The sequence below is a fragment of the Oryctolagus cuniculus genome, chromosome 3 (genome assembly GCF_051225735.1).
Source record: "Oryctolagus cuniculus isolate XC-2025 breed Fujian yellow rabbit chromosome 3, ASM5122573v1, whole genome shotgun sequence".
In the NCBI taxonomy this organism is placed as follows: domain Eukaryota; kingdom Metazoa; phylum Chordata; class Mammalia; order Lagomorpha; family Leporidae; genus Oryctolagus; species Oryctolagus cuniculus.
The window spans coordinates 101,328,510-101,350,716 of record NC_142869.1 but is presented as its reverse complement, the minus strand read 5'-3'; the positions used below and the strand labels follow the sequence as shown (position 1 = coordinate 101,350,716).

The 22,207-nt window shown below is 36.1% G+C and overlaps 1 protein-coding gene across 4 annotated transcripts in view; it reads right to left on the bottom strand.

Annotated features, from left to right (window-relative positions):
• LRP1B (LDL receptor related protein 1B) overlaps positions 1–22,207 on the bottom strand; it is a 2,138,546-nt gene that overhangs the window by 1,202,014 nt on the left and 914,325 nt on the right. The window lies entirely within an intron of this gene.

The following is a 22,207-nucleotide window of genomic DNA, read 5'->3' as shown; positions in this document are numbered from 1 at the left end:
CATTTCAATAATTCATTTTTCATTGGTGGAAAAATATTAGGCAAATACTGGATATAAAATATTTCATTATAGTTGAACTCTTTCAGAGAAAATACATCACTGAAGCAAAAGTTACCAAATTCTCAGAGCAAATTAGGATTCAGTATGACAAATGCATGAAACAGAGAAAAAGTGACAAGCACATATTCACTGCACAAATAATTTCTAGCAAGAATAAGATTTGCTGAACAAGAGAATATCTACATAAAGTGTACGGCTGTTATTACTCTGAAAACGCAGGTGGTAATAGCTTACACTAGCACTGTTTCACCCCCTCTCCCCAAGGGAGAAAAATAAGAGTGTTGATGATTAAACTTAAATAATTCAAAATGTGTTGATATTTGCCACACATTTAGCTGGCATTTCCTTAATAAAACTATAGATAACAAAGAAATACACTAAAAACTCAAAGTGGAAGAGAACATCTGGAGTATTTAATACCTAACACGGGATGTTTAAAGAAAACCTTAATTATCTAGTGTTTCCATAGCTCAATTATTTCCCAAGTCTTGTATATAACTTATTTCTCATTATCTTCTCAATATTCCAAACCTCCTTCCCTAATGTTTACTCACTTGTGATGATCTTGCTTCCTAGATTTTTGAGAAAACTAAAGCAGTCAAAAGAAATTTTTCAGTTGATAGTCCACATCCACCTACTGTATATACTCTTGTCCCCCTTAATTTTCAAACTTAGTTGAACTCATCATTAAATCCTACTATGTATAAATCATTTCCTTCTCACTGCACAGATATCACTTCAGCTGTGTTCCATTCCCTCTACTAATCATCACTCCCGCTTATAGTGTGAGTCAGTACTAGCAAACTAGACAACCTGCCTGTTTTTATCAGTTATTGTCATTGCTACATAGCCATACAATTATTTACATATTGTCTCTGCTGCTTTCATATTATCATGGAGGCTGTGTAGACAATAACAGCTAAGCTCTCACTTAAGAGGTACTCTGATTCCTGTATTAGCTCATTCTCAGCATCAAATATGCTCATTTTTTTCCAACTTAAAAATAAAAATCTTGGTCAACATTCCCCCACTAGTCACTATTGCCCATTCTGCTGTTATTCTTTATAAGAAAATTTAAAGGGTTTGGAGATGTGGCATAGTGTATAAAACTGCCATCTGCAGTGCCAATATCCCATGTGGGCACCGGTTTGAGTTCCAGCTGCTCCACTCCTGATCCAGCTTTCTGCTATAGCCTGAGAAAACAGTAGAAAATGGTCTAAGTCCTTGGGCCCTTGCACCAAAGTGGGAGACCTGGAAGAAGCTCCTGGCTTCGTATCAGCCCAGCTCTGACCATTGAGGTCATTTGGGGACTGAACCAGTAGATGGAAGACCTTTGTCTCCCTCTCTCTGCTTCTGCTTCTGCTTCTCTGTGATTCTACATTTCAATAAATAAATAAATTGTTAAAAAAAACTTAAAAAAAAAACCTCTATACTTACTTCTTTCCTTGAGATTATACCTTAAACTCCCTCCATCAAGTTTTCAATTTCTTCGCTACATGGAAACTGCTCAAGCAGGGGCCTTCAAAGACCTCTATGTTGATAAGTGCAGTGACCTTTTCTCAGTCCTCATCTTATTGTACCTATCAGCAAAATTTGACACAGTTGATATTTACTTCATCCTGATGCATATTCATTACTTTGCTTCCAGGGCATCACTTCTTGGCGTTATTCCTATTTAACAGCAACCATTGCGAGATGCTTCCTTTTCTCATTGATTTCCTAAAGTTTGTATGTACCAGGTGGGGAAACCATGGTTCTCCTGTTTGTCTACAAGCTTCTTGTAAACCCACTGATTCTCAAGGTTTCTTCTCTATTGGAACATAACTCCAGTATCCTAACGTAAAAGCCATTTGTAACCTCAACTTGTAGATTTCACTGCTCCATTAAACACCAGTATTTCACATACATTTTTCCTGAAAGTACCCAAAACAGTTTGAATTTCCTTAAAGTCAGTCCAATTAACATACCAGTCAATTACATCTAATTTGTAATCCTGAATATGGGGTCACTACTAGATATATACTAATAGAAATACTAATCATTACTTAATGACTATCAATTTGGTCTATAAAACCATACCATTAATGAAAACTATGGAATAACTTATTCTTGTAAATTATTTTTTTGCCTTGTTCTAATAGTAGTTATTTCTATTTTGTTTCCCTCAACTAGTATGTGGAGGTAAAAATTATGACCCTACTATATGTCATGTTTGCCAATTATGACAATTCTTTGAAAGCTCACAGTAGTCTAAAATGTAGAGATTATCATAATCTGCATTTTATTGAAGAGGAAACAAGTAGTGATAACTTGCCTAAGATAATAAGTCAAGTCTAAGACAGAATTGACTTCTCAGTCTAATGAGAAAGTCCATGTTCCTAGTAACTTTTCTCATGCCCATTATGCAATCTGGGAATGGCTGGTACCATGATATGTTCTTTTTTAATGTGTATCACTATAGGCTTAGTAGTGTGCCATAGTTAAAGAAAGTGTCCCATAATTTTTGCATTCAATCAATAAATCAACAAAATAGCTTAACTTTAGAATTAGGATTCACACTCAGCATCATTTCTAGTCCATTAAATTAAGCTAAACCCCAAAGGTAGTAATTTATCTATTAGAGCTAAGTAATAGAGTTATCAAATCTTATTTGATTGTGGTAGAATCAGCCCAAAATAGGCTTCAATTTCTACGTTACTTTATTTCAATATTTATTGAGCACCTAAGCAATGCTAAGCCCTCTGCCAGGGTCCACAGATTCAAAATGGTTTTACAAATTAAGAATTTACAACCTGAGCATGGAAGTAGCTAAAATTAGGTAGAAAGAGAAACAATGTAAACAATGGCTACAAATCATGGTAGAAAATAAAAAAATGCAAATAAAAGTGCAAATGGCATGATTTAGAAAGAGTCATCCCCAACTGGAAATGGAAGAAAGCATCTGAGTAATAGTTGTAGAAGTAGTTGAATTTGAACAGGGATTTAAAAGATAAGAGTTTCAATAAACAAAATTTTATGAGACTGCAGTTCAGATAAGGGGCCGATAGGAGAAAATAAGTGAAAAGACATGAAGGAAAACAAGAAATGCAGACAAGGAGACAATGATAAATAACACTGTGCAGACAACCTATAATGCTGGATGTGGTAAGAAATGGGGCTGGGTTGGTTTGGAGTCAAATCAAGTAAGATTAATTCATAAATTAAGCAGAAAATTCTTTAGCTATAGGAATCATTGTTACTGAGTTCAGAAATTATATATTCTGATTTCTACTTTTTGAAAACACCTAGTAGTAGAGAAACGAACGAATGAAATATAATAAAGGGAACAAAGCAATCCAAGAGGTTGAAAATGGCAAAGGAATAATGTAAGCCTGTGTAATTTGCATGGAATGATGGCCAAAAACACAATGAAAGGATGACACTGAATTAATAATAACAATAAAATGAATTTAGTGCAATTTGGGTAAAACAATTATTATTTGTCTTTTACTACATTTAATTAAAAATGCTGTCAACATAATGACCAAGGGGGAATGGAAAATATCATTCTATCTCAGGGAAGAAAGGAGACACAGATCTGGCAGTCACAAGCATGAAGCTGGTCATTGTAGCCTAAGAGTAAAGAATCATCCCTCAAAAAGAATATTTTTACTACAAGTAAAACTCAGAAGAGAACTCCTACTTTTGAAAATCTACTAGGAAAAGAGGTATCCACAAAGAAACTAAATTAATCAAATCGTAGCTAGAGAACCTAGACAATTTAGCAAAATGAAAGGAAGAACAGTCCATAGAAACAAGAAGAGCAATCAATGTTGAATTCTTTGCAAAATATGAATGGAGAGGACCTAGAAAATGCTGTGGATTTCTTAATAGGATCAGTAAAAATCTTTAAAAAGCATACTGTAGTGTGGTGAGAAGAGAAGCAAATGCACCATGCATTGATACAGATTAAGGAAAAAGAACAGTTTTCTTGAAGAAAAAACTTAGACATAGTTATAGCATACAAAGAATGATGGCAGGGGTGTGGTTTAACTTATCTAGGCATATTGACTCAGAGACATCAATGTATTTTTTTATTTAATCCATTTAGATTATCTCAATCTAAAGTAGAAAATGCAAGCATTACTGATCTTATCTTTCAACTCTTTCCGATCTTGAAGTAGAAGTATCTGGGGGATAGAGAGTAGAGTGTATGCTGAAAAAAGTTATAGATACAGGGGGTATTGATTGGGAGAGTACAGGAGAAAAGACAAATTTGAAAGATTGTCCTCAATCATAGTTGGAGGTGCCAGGTGGGGGTCTGGTGGTTGAAAATAGCGACAGAGACAAAGGCAACATAACTTTTGACATACTGGATTTATCCTGTAAAGGGATTTGTGTATGTACCAAGTTACCATACAGAGATGATTAAACAATATAAGAGATTAGCTGAAATGGTAAATACTGTTTCTGCAGGCAGATGATGAAGAACTGTGAAGAACAAACAATGTAAAAACTAAAATTCTCCTAGACTGTGAAAGCAATACTAATTATAGTAAAGTTATCTATTTGAACTGCTTAGCATTTATGCTTAATTACATGCAACACTATGACTATGTACATAATTAACAGTGCATCAGATTAATTTTGCTAGAAAGCTTATTTGAGTACAACAGAAATTTTGTACTTGAATCATTAGTTTTCACAGACTGCCTTTTATGAAGCAGAGTCATTGGCTCATGCAACATTATCTTTGATTTGGATTTTCAACTGAAGTAGGAAGACTACTAGTATCTAAAGGAATTAAATATGCAAGTGAGAACACAAACATGTAAACATAGAATCCAATCTCTACTCCTTGGCATTTTCATAAAACTATTAAAATATTTATTACTTTTTATTTGAAATGCAGATAGAGAAAGGGAAAGAGAGGGAGTTGGTAATGGGGAGGGGCAAGGGAAAGATAGAGAAGAGAGGGAGAGAGTGAGAAAGAGAAAGATTCTCTAGTCTGCTGTTTGTCTCCCATATGCCTGCAGTAGCCAGGGTTGGGCCACACCAAAGCCAGGAGCTAGGAAATCAGTCCAGGTCTTTCATGTTAGTGGCAGGGACCTAACTACTTGAGGTATCACCTTCTGCAGCTGATGATGAACATTTACAGGAATCTGGAATCAGAAACAAAGCCAGGACTCCAATAAAGCCAATCCAATGTGGGATACAGGTATCCTAAGCAATGTCTTAACTACTGAACCAAATGCCAGCCCCAAATTGTCTATTTGATTACAGGAAAGAAGTTACTTTTTCAAGGATCAATTTTAATTCAGTTGATGATATATCTAACACAGATGTACTTTTTTTTGTAAAAGAAATCTTTTTTTAAAGAAGATTACTTATTTATTTGAAAGTCAGAGTTACACAGAGAGAGGAGAGGCAGAGAGAAAGAGGTCTTCCATCCGCTGGTTCACTCCCCAATTGGCTGTGCTGATCCAAAGCCAGGAGCCAGAGCCTCCTCTGGGTCTCTCATGTGGGTGCAGGGGTCCAACAACTTGGTTCACTCCCCAATTGGCCATGCTGATCCAAAGCCAGGAGCCAGGAGCCTCCTCTGGGTCTCTCATGTGGGTGCAGGGGCCCAACGACTTGGGCCATCTTCTACTGCCTTCCCAGGCCACAGCAGAGAGCTGAATCGGAAGTGGAGTGGCTGGGACTCAAACCCATATGGGATACTGGCACTGCAGGCGGTGGCTTTACCCACTATATCACAGTGCTGGCCCTTTAAAGAAATCTTTTCATGCCCTTATCAAGTAAGTTGTAAAGGAGAATTATAAAAAAGTATGTCCATCTTCTCTATAAAATGCAATTTAAAAGTTTAATAAAATGCAAGTTAAAAATATGTGGTGTGTGTAGCATTGAGACATTCAAAATTCGAAGTCATTTTTCACTTAAAACAGATTCAAGAAGCCATAGTTTTAATTTTTATTATTAATAAAGTCAGGTGGAGTCTAAGATGATAGAAAAATAATTCATACTAAATCAGAGATCTGTTTCAACTTTTATCTTTTGTCTTAGCAGTTATAGGGTATTAGATCCAAGCCTTGGATTCTGGAGTAAATGTGCCTTAAAGCCAATCTTAGTTTTCGTAATTGTAGACTATGTAATATGGCTGAGAACAGATAAATGTTCGCATTCCTGTTTCTTGGAATGTTGGTATTTCCCAGTTGACTTCCAGTTATGCTGTAGCCATATATCTGACTCCTAGCCAAAGTATTGTAGGAATAACTGTTGTTTGTGTCACTCCTGACCCTTAAAAGATCTTGACATTCTTCCATTCACTCTTCACTTGTCAGCCATCTGATTGAGATCTATCAGAAGACTCCTAGGACCATAAGGTAGAAATCTAAAAACTGAAAGGAGATCAGGGCAGCACAGAAGTGCCAACTGGACTGTGATATCGGTGAACAATCGAATTTTTGTTGTCTGAAGCCTCTGATATGTTAGGGTTATGAAATGCATCACAAGGTGATGGGTAAATGACTTAAAACTTTCTCTTACATGTTTCTCTGGATCTCTACAGAAGATGTCCCATGAGGTCACTGAGAGGTTTAAATGAAGTGAATGATAATAATTATGAATATTCTTAAAATATTCCTATAGTTCTTTCACCATTACTATTTTTATTATCAGAATCAATTAAAATTCAAACATTCAGTCAGTATATCAGAATATCAGTACTGTTCTTATAATAATTCACATATGTACTGTTTAAGCCTTTTGGGGTTATATTTCTTTTTGTAATAGAAAGGTATTTCTATTTTTGAGCTCTACATGATTTAATTCTAGTTTGTCATCTTTTGATCTTGTGAAGAAAATTTCTTTATGCCTTTATCTATATCTATATACCTATTCTTGAACTCCTTATCTAAGTGCAAAATCTCCAATAGACAGAGAAACAATAACCATAGGAAATAATTTTTTCCATATAGGCGTCCTTATTTCTACAAAACATACTGTTCTGAAGCAATGCACATCCATATTTAATTTGCTACAGAATCATGGGCCACTTAAGTTCAGAAAAGTGATTTTCATCAAATGTTTATGCTAATCTGCATAATCTTTAGGGACTATTTTGCTTTACGACATTATTGAGATTTATGACACATTTCCACAAAAGTATGTGAGTATATGGTTCAGGAAACACATAAAAAAATGCTGAACTACCTCAGTGTAAAAACAAAATACTAAAGAAAGGTGATGAAAAGTTGGCAACCAGATTCCAGCAATTGTAAGCTATTACTACTAGGAGGTTCCTTTCATTAGTAGTTTTGTTTACATAAATACTGTAAGCTGGAAAAAACCTGTTTGCCATTTTGGCTGTGTCGCTACAGAATTGTTTTTAGTAAATAACATTATGCTCCTGTCTTTATGGCCAATAATTGAACAAGTCACATTGTGTATTGGACTTAGTGGAACAGTGAGAACACAGCTGTGCTATTTTATTTGTATGTGTCCAGGTTATATGTTTGTCCCTGAGAGGAAACAATAACTTTTAGAAAATCCTTCGAAATACAAAAAGGCTTTGGAAGCTTTCCAAACACAGAAGTTTTCTGAGACATTATTTTACAAAGTGAATGATGTTTCATTCTTAATTTAGTAATAAAATTGTTCCTTGATCTCGGCTTATACAAAATGCTTTTTAACTAATAACTATAATCATAGTAATGAGTAAAAAGCTATTCTTTCCTTATGTAGCACATTAAAAAAATAAGCATTTCACTCCGTTTTTGTACTTGGAGATTGAAAAGCTGATGCAGCTACTTGCCAGGCCAGGCAGTCCCACTTGTCAGCAAGACATATGCTTGACATATTTAGAATGGCGATAATTTCTGTCACATCAGTCATCTTTTCTCGCCAATTTCCTGGTCTAGTAAAATGCAGTGTGAGGTGACTAACAGAGATAAGGATGTTGCTTATGACTACCATGGTGAATTTCGTCAGATTCCTTAGTGTGAGGATAATTCTTGGCCTCAAATTTTCATAATTTTTTCATATAGAAAGATTAATGTAAGGCTATTCCTTTATGTTTATTTTTTTCATTTGGGTTTTGGTATAATTTTCATTTAGTAAAATTTACTCTTTTTAATGTATAGTTCTGTAATAATAGTACAATCCGTGTAATCATCTGGGTATAGAACAGTGACATCATCCAAAAGCATGCAACTCTGTATTTTACCCAATTCACTCACTCCTTCCATTTTTTAGTGAGTGCTGACCTCTTTGCTGTTTCAATGGTTTTGCCTTTTCCAGAATGTGATATAAACACAACAATTTGCAGTGTGTAGCATTTTCAGCCTGGTTTATTTTACTTAGTCAGTACATTTGATGTTCATCTGGATTTCTGTTACTATTAATAGCTCTGCCCTTTTTATGGCAGAGTAATATTCCATTGTGTAAGCATATCTATTTTGTTAATCCATATCACAGGTCATAGACATTTGGATTTTTTAAAATTCAGGATTATTATGAATAAAGTTGCTATAAATATGTATGTACAAATTTCATATAAATATACTATCATTTTATTGCAGTTAATCTGATATCACTGGCTTAAATATTAAGTGGATACCTCACTCACTTCCTAAGAAACTACTCAACTGTTTTCCAAACCGGGAGTGTCCTTTTGTACTTTTCCCATCAATATGTCAATCTTCCATCTTTTCCTTCTTTCTAGCAATCTCTATATCAGCTTTTCAATTTATATTTTAGGAACTAGAGTGGGTATGTAATGGTATCACGTCATTGCCATTTTAATTTGCATTTTATATTGACCAACAACATTGGCTATTTTTTCTTGTGTTAATCTGCAAACATGTATGATTCTGTTCTACCTTCTACTCATTTTTATTGGGTTTTCTCATTGATGTTTTAGGTTGTAACATACATGCATTTGTATCTGTAAGCATTTTGGGTAAAAGTCTGTTGTGAGATACGTGATTTGTGAATAATTTATCAAAACCTGTAGTTTCATTTTACAGTTTCTTATTGGTGTTTTTAGAACAACAAAATTTCAAGAAAAATTTTCTGTTGATGAAGCTCAACTGCACTATTTTCTTTCCCAAACTATGCTTTTATAGTCATATATAAGTCCTGCCTCTGTAAATTTGGCTTATATTTTCATCTAGAAATTTTATAATTCTAAGTTTATGGTACATTTGTGTTTATTTCTAAATATGGTATGATATATGAATTTGGATTCTTTGCACATAAATGTTAAATTGTTCCAGGACAAAAACCATTTCTATCAATTTACCTTTGTGAAAAACTGCAATTGTGGGACAGTATTTTGGTGTAAGTGGTAAAGCTGTTGCCTCTGATGCCAGCATCCCATACAGGCACTTGTTTTAGTCCTGGTTGTTATACTTCCAAACCAGCTCCATGCTACTGTTCCTTGAAAAGCAGTGGGAGATGGCCCAATTACTAGAGTCCCTGGTCCCATCTGGGAAATCCCGAAGCAGCTCCTGGATTGAGTCCCAACCATTGTGGCCATCTGGGGAGTGAACCAGCAGATGGAAGACATGTCTCTCTGTCTCTTGCTTCAACTCTCTCTTCCTTTCAAATAATTAAAATAAATCTTAAAAAAATTAAATGTCTGTTGCATTTGAATAATACTCATGTCTATACTTTAAATAATATTTCAATTAATGAGTGAATATTGAAATCTGGCAGCATGAATCATGTTTCTTTTGTTCAAGATCATTTTAGATAGTCCAAGTCTTTTACACTTCCATATAAATTTTATAATTTTGTCAATTTCTACAAATTCAAAATAAGAATTTCATTGTAATTATGTTGAATCTATAGATTGGGGAAAACTAACATCCTAATATTATCAAGTCACATAATTCACAAATGTGTATATACCTGTATTTATTTTGGGCTTTGTAATTTTTGTGGGTTTCCATCAGACAGATCTTGTACATGCATTACTGTGTTTCTAAGTAAGCATTACAAAGTTTTGTTGGAATTTCAAATGGTGTTATTTCAATTTCATTACATTTAGAAATATGATATATGCTAAACTTGTATCCTATAATCTTATTAAGCTAAATAGAGCAAATATGAGAGAAATTATATTTTTCAAATTACTACTCAAATTTTAAATATCAGCAAGAGGAAGTATCATTTTTTGTTTCAGGGTTTATAGTGATAATAAGACAAAATAACAAACAATTCTAATTCCATATATTTAAAAAGGTAAAAGAGTCAGGTTTCTGGAAATATGCCAGACTACCAGCCACCAAAGTCTTTAAAGAAGAAATAATTGATATGAGTATTTTTACATGTAATAATGGATTGGATTTATAATTTAAGATTTTGCAAAAAAAAAAAAAAAAAACCCTCTAGGCCTAGATGGCTTTGCTGAAGATTCTACCATTTAGGGCAGAAAATATACCAGTTTGACACAAACTCTTCTACAAAAGAGAAGCGAAGGAAATATTTTCTAACTAAGTTATGAGGTAACAATTACCCTAATATACACACAAATTCATTAAGTAAAAAAAAAACTAGAGAACAATGTTGCTTCTGAGTATGTGTGCAAAATTCCTAAAAATACTACCAACTGAAATCCAGCCATATGTCAAAAGATAATCTATCATGACATATAAAATAGATACAGAACACTTGTTTAGTACTTGAAAATCAAGTCCTTTAAGTCAACTACAGACTAAAAGAGGGAATATGTAATCATTTCAATAAATAATTAAAATGTTTTAATTATTTATTTGAAAGAAATACAGAGAGAGAGAGAGAGAGAGAGAGAAGGAAGAGTGACAGAGCTTCCATCTACTGGTTCACTCCCCAAATGGCTGCAATGACTGGAACTGGGCCAGGCTGAAGCCAGGAACCAGGAGCTTTTTCTGAGTCTCCATTGTGGGTGACAGGGGTTCAAGGACTTGAACTATCTTTCACTGCTTTCCCAGGAGTATTAGTAGGTAGTTGTTTAGGAAGTAGAGCATCTGTGACTTGAATTGGTACCCATACAGGATGCTGGCACCACAGGCAGTGACTTACCCTGCTATACCACAGCACCAATCCCTAAAAAAACATTTACTAGATGTGGGCAACGTGCTGCAGAATGTTCAACCACCACTTTGCAGCTTGCATCCCATATCAGAGTGCCAAGGATTAAGTTCCTCATCTGCTTCTTCTAAACTGGGAGGCAGCAGATGATGGCTCAAGTGCTCTGACAACCATGCGGGAGGCCCTGATGGGATTCCAGGCTCCTGGCTATGGCCTCACCTAGTCCTGGCTATTGAGGGCATTAGGGGAATGCATGAACAAGTGAAAAATCTCTTTCTCTTATAAGGTGTCTCCCTGTCTGTGCATGCCACTCTGCCTTTCTAATAAATTTTAAAAAATTAATAGAAAATGATATACACTCATAGTTAGATAAATAGATTATCAGCATTTTTGCTATAGAAAAGAATTTCTTCATGCTAATTGAACTATTTTGCTCCAAAAACAGGAACATGACATAGCAGGAGCTAGATAACTTATTTTGTTATTCACATCCACTAATATACCGGGGGATCCTAGCCAGTGCATTAAGGTAAGACAAAGAAGTTTAAAGAATACAAATAAGAAACAATGAAAGAAAATTGTTTCATTGTAAATTATCTAAATGTTTACATAGCAATTGTTTTTTTTAATATCAAAACTATCAAGAAATCACTTTAAAAATCTTAATAGGCATGACAACACTGTTACTTTGTAACTTTCATTTTCAATATGCATATATCATAATTATTTACAACACTCTCAAGGAGGAAAGGCAAAATTCCCCATAATTCAGTTATTATACGATGAAGTAGAAATTTTCAACCAGTTATGTTACCTGAGAAAATATTCTGTGGCTTAAATCTCTGTGTGTGCATACGTGTGTGTGTGTGTGTGTGTGTGTGCTCAACACATACAGATCTTGCCATCCTTTAGAACTGTTGCATAAATATTCTATTTTACAGATTATGAGTAATTTGGTTAATAAAATTCACTACTGACATATATTTAGTTTGTACGGTAAACACAGTTCAAAAATTAGTGTTCTCGCCCCTGTATACTGCAGACTTGTTTCTGAGAAGTAGCTATCTTGCCAGATAGGCTATGTCTTTCCTTTCTTCTTTCCTGGGTAGAGCCATAGAATAAGTTCCCATCAACAGAGCCTGAATCTAAGTAATCTGCCTCACTTCTGAGTCAGTAAGAGCAAGAGAGAGACAGCAAGAGAGCGCGAGCGAGAGCAGAGTTTTCTGTACTCTGTTTCTTATCCTCTCACTTATTATCACTTTACACCCCTGATTTTCATGCAGTTTTCTATTTCACCATCACCAGGAAATACACTTTGAAGTTTATTAACTAAGACTAAACTCTGATAGCAGTGTTTTTAAAAACTGAGAGTACCCAACACCAATGCTGTGAGACATTCCCATTTTATATCACACTTTAATTTTTTTTTTTTTTTTTTTTTTTGACAGGCAGAGTGGACGGTGAGAGAGAGAGAGAAAGAAAGGTCTTCCTTTGCCGTTGATTCACCCTCCAATGGCCGCCGCGGCTGGCGCGCTGTGGCCGGCGCACTGCACTGATCTGAAGCCAGGAGCCAGGTGCTTCCTCCTGGTCTCCCATGGGGGCGCAGGGCCCAAGCACTTGGGCCATCCTCCACTGCACTCCCTGGCCACAGCAGAGAGCTGGCCTGGAAGAGGGGCAACCGGGACAGAATCCGGCGCCTTGACCGGGGCTAGAACCTGAAGTGCCGGCACTGCAGGCGAAGGATTAGCCTATTGAGCCGCAGCGCCGGCCTATATCACATTTTAGAAGTTATGTCACTGAGAATCAAACACAGAACAATGGGAAAAAATGACTCATAGAATGCTACCTGGTTTTGTTCTAAAGAAAATGTACAATGTGATGATGACAATTAAGTAGTGATATAAATAATAACTGATAGAATGATAGGGGAACAATGTATGTGATGGGTAAAGCCCTCTTCTATGTAAGCAAGATTGTCAGTTTCTAGTCTGAAGCTAGTTGTTAGAACATAAATATGAAATATCAAAATATGATAAACAGACTTTTTTCAAATATACAGATTAAAAAACAGTAAAAAAAAAAAAGAGCTAAAAGTGGAGTGTCCTTGGGGAGCAGCATGGGGCGGTATAAAACTATTGGACTTGTAAGCCTTATACCTATACTATTATTTTAACATCAAAAGTGATTGTTCAGGGGCAGGTGTCTGGCACAGCAGTTAAGATGGTGATGATGCCTCTATCTCAGACTGGAATGTCTGACTTATAAGTCTAGTTCAGTTTCCGATTCCAAGGTCTGGCAATGTGCACCTGAGAGGGCTCAAGAAATCCAGTCCCTCTCACCCAGGTGAGAGACTTGGATTGACTTCCTACATATGGCTTCTCCTGGCCCAATATTAGCTGCCAGCATTTGCAGAGTGAACTAGCCAATGTGAGATCTCTCTCTCCTCTTTCTTTCTATCTCTGAGTTTGTGTGTATATTTTCTATCTCTCTGCCTTTCAAATAAAAAATTATTAATAAAAGATATGAAGCACCTGGCATTTCTATGAGGTCTTCACATATAAAGTTATTTCAAAATGTTCACAGGAAAATGGAATTATAAAAAGTTTATTGAGGCCGGCGCCGCGGCTCACTAGGCTAATCTTCCACCTTGCAGCGCCGGCACCCCGGGTTCTAGTCCTGGTTGGGGCGCCGGATTCTGTCCCGGTTGCCCCTCTTCCAGGCCAGCTCTCTGCTGTGGCCAGGGAGTGCAGTGGAGGATGGCCCAAGTGCTTAGGCCCTGCACCCCATGGGAGACCAGGATAAGCACCTGGCTCCTGCCATGGGATCAGCGCGGTGCGCTGGCCGCAGCACGCCGGCCGCAGAGGCCATTGGAGGGTGAACCAATGGCAAAAAAGGAAGACCTTTCTCTCTCTGTCTCTCTCTCTCACTGTCCACTCTGCCTGTCAAAAAAAAAAAAAGTTTATGGAGCACAAAATATTTTGAAATCCATGTATATTAGGGGGTTTTCAAAAAGGTTATGAGCGCCTGGCGCTGTGGCTCAGTGGGTGAAAGCCCTGGCCTGAAGCAACAGCATCCCATATGGGCGCCTGTCCTAGTCCCGGCTGCTCCACCTCTGATTCAGCTCTCTGCTATGGCTTGGGAAAGCAGAAGATGGCTCAAGTCCTTGGGCCCCTGCACCGGTGTGGGAGACCAGGAAGAAACTCCTGGCTCCTGGCTTTGGATCAGCACAGCTCCAGCCTTCCGGCCAGCTGGGAGGGAACCATCAGATGGAAGAACTCTCTCTCTCTCTTTCTCTGTCTCTTCTCTCTCTGTGTAACTCTGACTTTCAAATAAATAAATACATCTTTATAAACAAAACAAAAAGGTCATGAAATATATGTATTATGGTTAAAAGTAGGCATGGATTTTGCACTCCAATAAACTTGTTTTAACTATTTTTTTCCATGAACTTTTTAAATGACCCTCATATAACCAATGAAAATTTTAGATTCTTTCTGAGGGATTTCATGAAATAAACATATCCAATAATTTATTTTTTTGTGAAGATTATTTTAGTCACTTTTATTTCTTGTACTCCAAGGATATTTTAATCCTTTTATCTTTTTCTTGCCTCAATATAATTGTGAATACTGTTGAGACAACAATTTTTAATATAGCTCTAGGCTGTGATTAGCCAGACTACAAAACCACACTTAGAAATTTAACTTTAGGGAATAAAAGATAATAGATTACACCATCAGGAAGTATATTAATGGTGGGATATATTCATGGTTTTTCTGTTTTTAAAGTCTTATTAAGAAAGACCAGCCTGTAATACACAGGGAAGGAAATGTAAGGTGAATGTCCCCACTCAAAGAGAAGATCACACAATCCAATTATTACTTAGAAGTGGTGCTGAGAGAAAGAAATGTAAAAAAACCAAAAAGAATGACAACTAAGAGATTAGTATTTTAACCATAAGTGCTACCCACAGGGGCAGATTACATATATTTGCATATTTAAAGGCAAACTAAATAAAGCTGCAGGAATCCTCGGAACAAAAAGTAATAACCTTATGGGATATTTCAAGGATATATATAAGAATAAAATCCATATTTCTCCTAAAGAAGAGAAATTATTATTTTAATAAATATAAGTGCTCAAGATTATCTTCTCAATGAAAGAAAGTACTTCAGTAAGAAAAATTATTTCCGCAAGAAAATTTACTCTGAGCATGCGAGCAACCTCATAAAAATCTTAATTGTCCCCAATTTCCATTTTTTACGCTCATCATATGTACTCTACAAAGGTAGAAGTAGAGATATAATGAAGCTTTCCAAAAGAAGGATGTTAAATCTTTTGGAAAAATTGGCTGGAACTCAGAACTCTGTATGAGCAGCAGCAAGAGGAGCCTTTAGAAAGGAAAAAAGGACTTGGTCAGTACCTACAAGAAACTCCTTTTAACATCTTGGCATAGGGACAAGTGAACTGCAGAAAGCCCATGGAAAAATGGTATTACAAGACAAGGTATTTTGCTACAAAAATGTTTGAAGTCTATGTGTAGGTTTAAATGAGTTTTCCATGAACTTTTTGAAGCATTTTGTAGATCAGCTAGGGAAAATGGCTTTGGATTTCATTTGCCAGATAACATAAATTTTAAAATTAATTAATCAATTAATGGCCTATTCATTTCACATGTTGCTAAATAATCAAAGCAGGGTCTATTACCGAAGACTACTCCAAGAAGATTAGTGTTACTGTTATACCTAAAAGTGTGAAAGTGATCTCCTTCTCCCTTTGCATGCTTTTATCTTTTCTAGGGCATGACCTGCCTAGAAGAGGCAAAGTCATGAGGTCTACTTTTCAAATAGCAGTTTACCATAACATGAAGCCTAGCTATATTGTTTCACACAGTCAACTGGAGAAAACCAACTTTTGCTTGAACTGATTTTCCTGGGACAAGATAGGTAGTGAAGGCTAAGTGGGCATCATTTCCTAAGAAGTTTACTTCTTGCCCCTTGCTACTATCCTTCTCCAGTACTTAGGTCTATATTAAGTTGCATTGATTAATCTTGATTTTTCTGTCACTATGCAGAACTTGCAGCCTGAGAGTGTAGACGGAAGGAAATAGTTGAGTTCTCTTTGAGGGAAGGAATGTACCTACGCAAAATTTCTTTCAGTTAGTTCACAGGTGAGTGATTCATGGGCTTGGTTAATTTATTTAAATTACTATTCTATAAACTTCCAAACATCTCTGATTTTATAAACAAAAACACTTTACTTAAATAATTCTCTGGATGACAGATGTCTTATACAATGCATATTAATAGGGATCAAGTCAAAAATAAGATTAAATATTTAAAATATTGATTATGCACATAATTTTATAATGTTTTGTGTATTTGGGGAAATCAAGACATAGTCAGGGGAGAGAATATTAGAAATCCATTATGTAAGTTAAGATTACCCTCATGCTAAGTTTCAAACTAAATCCCCTTTCACCAATGGATGTTTTGCTACTTGGAATATTACCAAATGGTTGATACTAAACAACTGAATATTCAAAGAGTTGATTGCCCTCAAGAACAATTAATCTGTCCTTAGTGTAATAAAAACTGGTTTCCTTGGCATATTGCAGTTTAGAAAATAATTGAATGAAAACATTACAAGGCTAGATACCGGACCTGTTTGATAGTCCCAGTGTCTTAGCAGTGTCTAACACATGGAAATGTCAGTAAATATTTAGAAAACGAAAGTGCATTTCTAACTTACTTCAATTTGTTGTGCATACACCTGAAAAATAAAAAGAGACCGACATCTCAATGCAGATATGATTAATGACTTTGTCTCTTAACATAGGAAAGCTCTGAGTTATTGTTTTTGTTTTCTCATGTGAAAGTCTTGACATTCCATGGATTGTAAACCCCTGAATCATAAAGATTATAATGTATTTATGTGTAACTTTAACTATCAGTGCAATGTTCTTCTAACATTAGTAATTTTGTAAGTGTTCAGTGTTTATAATAATTACAATGTTAACAAGTTGAAAACTCGAAAATTTTTTAAAATTAAAATAAGGTTAACAAAATGATTTATACTACTACAGGGTAAACTGTCAGGTACACTTCTTAATTCACACATTCATTAAATACTTATTGATTATGTAGTATAATATATATTGTGCCATGGAGACGATGCTCAACAAAAGCAGACAGTGTTTCATCCTGGTGCTGATAGTTTAACAAGGATACAATCAAACAATAGAAAAATAAATTAAAATTATAATTGTATGAGCCATGGATAAGAGGAACTCAGTGCATGAGAGAATTAATAAGGGCATCCCAGTCAGGGATATCATCGAAAATTAATTCAAGGAAGCAACACAAGTTGAAATCTCATTTATCAGGAGTTAACTTGATATGGAGAAAACCACCTAAGAGACCTCTTAAACTGTAAATTGTGATTCAGGAAGTCTGAGATGGTGCCTGAATTTCTATATTTCTAATAAGCTCCCAGGTGATGTTCATGTTGATGATGTAAGTAACACAATTCGAGTAGTACTAATTTTTGAAAGGGAACAATAAAATAGATTTTGAAAGAAAGAAAAGAAGAAAGAGAAAGGGAGGAAAAGTGGGAGGGACAGAAGAAGGAAGTATCATTACATTCTTTTTTTAAAAAAAAAGATTCATGTATTTATTTGAAAGTCAGAGTTAAAGAAGGTGACAGACTTTCTCCATCCACTGATTCATTCCTCAAATGGCCACAATAGCCTAGGCTGGGTCAGGGACTTAACCTGGTACGCCACAATGCCGGCTCTCATCATATTCTTAGAATTGTGTCTGTGGACTAATTTGAATCTGTTCTGTTTGTATTAAGTTCCCATTAACATGAGAACTGATGAGAATTGTCTTTTAGCAAGTATAATCCATTTACTGTGACCTCAAGAACCTAATGTATTAACAAATTCCTTAAAAAATATTTAGGGTGAAAATACAGTTAATGCTTCAAGACAATTTAGACATCATATTCCTGGGAGGTTTGTTTCCATGAAAAGTCCAATTTTCCTACGTGGATGCAATCTATGGACTTTGAGACCAGTGTCTTGTCCACTGTTAGCAAACAGATAAACAGCAAAAATCCAAGCCAGCAAGCACAAATCCTTTTTAGGGAAGGAAAACCAAAATTGTGGTCACTGTTAGAATTTTTGAAAGAGATATGGGAAATCCAAAACATCTTTGAACAACTTGCAACACTTTTTGCAAATTTTTTTTATTTAGTAAATATAAAATTTCAAAGTACAGTTAATGAATTACAATGGCTCCCCCCCCATAATTTCCCTCCCACTCACACCCCTCCCATCTCCCGCTCCCTCTCCCATTCCATTCACATCAAGATTCATTTTCAATTCTCTTTATATACAGAAGATCAATTCAGTATATATTAAGTAAAGATTTCATCAGTTTGCACCCACAAAGAAACACAAAATATAAAATACTATTTCACTACTAGTTATAGCATTACTTCACTTTGGACAACACATTAAGGACAGATCCCACATGAGAAGTAAGTACACAGTGACTCCTGTTGTTGACTTAACAATTTGACACTCTTGTTTATGGCATCAGTAAGTTGCCAAGGCTATGGAAGCCTTTTGAGTTCGCCGACTTCAATCTTATTCCGACAGGGTCATAGTCAAAGTGGAAGTTCACTCCTCCCTTCAGAGAAAGGTACCTCCTTCTTTGATGGCCCCATTCTTTCCACTGGGATCTCACTCGCAGAGATCTTCCATTTAGGTCTTCTTTTTTTTTTTTTTTTTTTTTTTCCAGGGTGTCTTGGCTTTCCATGCCTAAAATACTCTCATGGGCTCTTCAGCCATATCCGAATGCCCCAAGGGCTGATTCTGAGGCCACAGTGCTATTTAGGACATCTGCCATTCTATGAGTCTACTGTGTATTCCGCTTCCCATGATGGATCGTTCTCTCCCTTTTTGATTCTATCAGCTAGTATTAGCAGACACTAGTCTTGTTTGTGAGATCTCTTTGACTCTTAGACCTATCGGTGTGATCAATTGTGAACTGAAATTGATCACTTGGACTAGTGAGATGGCATTGGTACATGCCACCTTGATGGGATTGTATTGGGATCCCCTGGCATGATTCTAACTCCGCCATTTGGGGCAAGTCCGATTGAGCATGTCCCAAATTGTACATCTCCTCCCTCTCTTATTCCCACTCTTATATTTAACAGGGATCACTTTTCAGTTAAAATTTAAACACCTAAGAATAATTGTGTGTTAATCACAGAGTTCAACCAATAGTACTAGAACAAAATAAAGAATAAATACTAAAATGGATAAAGTATTACATTGTACATCAACAGTCAGTACAAGAGCTGATCTAGTCACTGTTTCTCATAGTGTTCATTTCACTTCAACAGGTTTCCCCTTTGGTGCTCAGTTAGTTGTCACCGATCAGGGAGAACATATGGGTTCCAAGAGCATGACTCCAATGTGCATTGCCTTTTGCCAAAGTGACCATGCAGTCCCCAGAGGCAGCAAGGTGCAGGAACAAGGGCAAACCTTCCAGCTTCCAAGGCCAGGTATTTGATTTCTTGTAAATGTGTAAGAAAGCCTATGTGGGGTGGGGATTAGAATTCTCTCACCCATTATAGTTTTATTATGCCTTTTTATATTCTTAATATTTCTTTCTGAAATCATCATCTAACACACCAAGGAGGGTATGTTAAAAGCTAAATAAGGAAACAAAAGGCAGAGAAGAAATGAAACATAAATAAATAAACTGTTTTCCATTATAATTCTATTTAGGGTGGAGAATGCTTAATACAGGCTTAAGTCTTTGAAATCAAAAATGTTAACTGATTCACTCAGAATACTCTGGTAAATTCTATGGTTTTTTCTTATGTCCTTAAATTTTTATATAATAATATTGAACTTTCTAACAATATGAATTTTATTAAGAAAACAAAGTGATATGAGTAGTTCCTAAAGTCTACAATAAACCAGACAAAAAATAGGCAGTGATCTTCATTGCAGGCACTATAAAGTGAGCAGCTGAGTAGAGAGTTAGCCAAACAGAGGCCCAGCCCATATTTGTTTTAATACTTAAAATGACAGTGCAAAGCATTTTTGTTCTCTTGCTGATTTATGTTTTCATGAATTTACCTGATCTTATCATAATGTTATTCATTTCAATTTTATTATTCAATATTCATACTCAAGATACCAATGTCTAGACAGGTCTTATCAAACGCTGTTTGCTTTTTCTAGTTCATATTCCTTAATCTTAGAAGTATATTTCTTTTATAGATTAAATTTTTTTCACTTTAGTTTACCCAAAGCCTTATTTTCATCCATACAGAACCTTCTTGTTTTCTTCTCTGACAGCAAAGGGTACTTTGATTGATAGAATTCAGTCACTAAGTTGAAATAATACAGCTGGCTTTTATCTTACATTAGTATGTCTTTTATTATTTTCACCTATTATATGAGAAAGAATGTGACAGAAATGTAATGATTTTAGTTATCCCACCTGGGCACATAATTCTGTCCAAATTATAGAACACAGAATTTGCAAAAAGGAGCCTGCAGATCCTGAGTTAAGAGTTGCAAAGGACACATAGGGAAAAGGATAACAGAGTTCAAGGGAAACATGCCAATCACTAATTACAAAGCAATTTGAACTACTAAAAAGTCATATACTTGAAGGCATATACTCATTGAAGAATTAAAAGTTGAACGGGTTGGTGTTTGGCATGGTGGGTTAAACCACTGCCTGGGGTGCTGGCACTCCATATGGGCTCCAGTTCAAGTTCTGGCAGATTCATTTCCAATCCAGATCCCTGCTAATGCATCTAGGAAAGCAGAAGGTGGCACAACTTCTTGGGCCCCTGCACTAACGTGGGAGACCTGGACGACACTCCTGGCTTCAGCCTGGGCCAGCCCTGGCCGTTGTGGCCATTTAGGGAGTGAACCAGGGAATGGAAGATTCTCTCTCACAATTCTCTTCTCTCTCTCTCTCTGTCTCCCTCTCTCTCCCTCTCTTTCCCTCTCTCTCCCTCTCTCCCACTCTCTCCCTCTGTGTGTGTGTGTGTTTCTCCTTCTATTTGTAATTCAGCCTTTCAAACATATAAATGAATCTTCTAAATTAAGTTTGTATTTTTAAAAGATTTTATTTATTTATTTGTGAGGTAGAGTGGCAGACAGAGAAAGGGAGAGACAAAGGTTTTGCATTCACTAATTCACTCCCCAAATGGCTGCAATGGCCGGAGCTGTGCCCATCTGAAGCCAGGAGCCAGGTGCTTCTTCCCAGTCTCCCACACGGGTGCAGGGCCTCGAGAACTTGGGCCATCTTCTACCGCATCCCCAGGCCATAGCAGGGAGCTGAATCAGAAGCGGAACAGCTGGGACATGAACTGAACCAGTGCTCATTTGGGATCCCAGCACCGCAGGAGGAAGTTTAGCCTACTATGCCACAAAGCCGGCTCCTGAAGTTTGTATTTTTTGTTTATAAAATCCCTTTGTAATTGATGAAACAATATTTTAGGCAGGTTTTGAAAAATATAAAGATAAGGTCAACATTATTTATTAGACATTTTATAAGAAAAACCAGCTATCTAGAACCCAACCAGTAAATTCACTTGTCAGTGTTTTGAGCACATTCACATTCTGCAGTTGACCACAATGACAAAGAAATACCAAAAAAGAATAAGAAGAACCAAAAAATAGGAGTTAACAAGGCAGTAATGCAAAACAATTAAAAGCAATCTTGATGACACATTGATTCACACATGCAGTCTGTTAGTTAGTAGCCATGCGAATCACCCTGGAGAGGTCATTGGATCTTTCTAAGTCTCAAGTTTCTCATCAGTAATGTGACTTATCATTAGAATATAATAATGTCATAAATCTTTTATGAAGAAAAATTAAGACAATATTGGCAAAATGCCAAGCACATCTCATTCTTATGTTACAACTACATTTCTGAAGATAATGTTCATTACCTTTCTAGGATTCATTTTTTAAGGTATATGATATTAGATACACACTTTTCTTCAGTCAATGGAGTTATGGAATGAAACCTGCTCATCACAACGTGAT